Below are 1,276 nucleotides of genomic sequence, written 5' to 3'. Positions count from 1 at the left end.
CTTGAGGTCATGAGTTTGAAGTCCATGTTGGGTGTGGATATTACTAAAAAACACAAGTAAACTTTAAAAATAAAATAAAATTTCTTTTAAAAATTCTATTAAAAAAAAAAGAAACTAAGACTAATCAACCAAGAAATTATGCTCACAAAACAGAATGTATGTGTTATAAATCTTGGCAATGAAGGAATAATGGTTTGATAAAAATCTTTGAAATAATAGTAAAATAAGGGGGGATAATAATGATAGTATTCTTAATATTTCCAAGAAGACAATTAACAGATAATCTCTAAAATTAAACCACATGGTTAAAATTATGTTTTAAAATTTTTTATTTTTCTGAACTTTACAGGATGAGCAACAAATTTCTTTTTGGTGAAAAAGATTTTTTTCGAATTTGGTGATCATTTTAGTTTTAAGACAGCAGTACTTTTTGTTTTTCTTAATTGAGGTAGAGTTAAACGTTGTACACATCGACAAAATTATTTTTGTCTTTCTTTCTGTCTATTCATCTGCATAGACATAAGCCTGAAATAACATTCTCCTCATAATATTGATTGTTATTTCTGGTTATAGGATTTGGGTTAATAGGATGCTTTCATTTTAACATCATTTCAAATTATACTAAATACATATAATTAAAAAAATTATTAGGCCCACTTTCATGTTCTCATCATGAATCCAATTATCAATTTCTTTATTTTTTCTATCTTGCTCCTGACTGTATTGCACTGATTAGGACAGCTGGAAAGGTCAGCAGCCAATTTCCCCAGGTTCATTCCTCCTGGAGTCAGAATGCCAGTAATCATTCAAAGGCTAGCTAGGAGTCCTTTTTAGTAAAATCCCTGCACATCCATCATAATTATTGATGTGCTGGTATCCCGGGAAATCTCGTTTCTTTCCAGTGATAACAAGGACTCTGGACGTGTCAACTAGATCCTGCTATTGTAACTTGAGGTTGCTGGTTTACCACAACAAACATGTTATAATTAGTCCTACTAGCAGCATTCTATAAAGGAAAGCATGTAGTTAACTGGAATTTGTATTTTGTGTCGGTACTAAGGCATGTCTTTCCTATCCAGTCTGGCATTTCTTTCTTTGATATAGTTGATAAATGAACATTTACTACTTTCGTGTCTTTCCAGTCAAAGAAGCAAGGATGTAGATTTCAGATGTGTGGATGAGTAATGTCATTCACATTTTGGATTAGTATAGTGTCTTTAGGGAATGGGGCAAGGAGGGTTTGTCACAGGGATCTGCAAACCCTCAGCCAAATAGC

Source organism: Mustela putorius, unplaced genomic scaffold (genome assembly GCF_011764305.1).
Source record: "Mustela putorius furo isolate JIRA1106 unplaced genomic scaffold, ASM1176430v1.1 tig00001137_pilon_pilon_pilon, whole genome shotgun sequence".
NCBI classification, from domain to species: Eukaryota; Metazoa; Chordata; class Mammalia; order Carnivora; family Mustelidae; genus Mustela; species Mustela putorius.
This window is presented reverse-complemented; position numbering follows the sequence as displayed.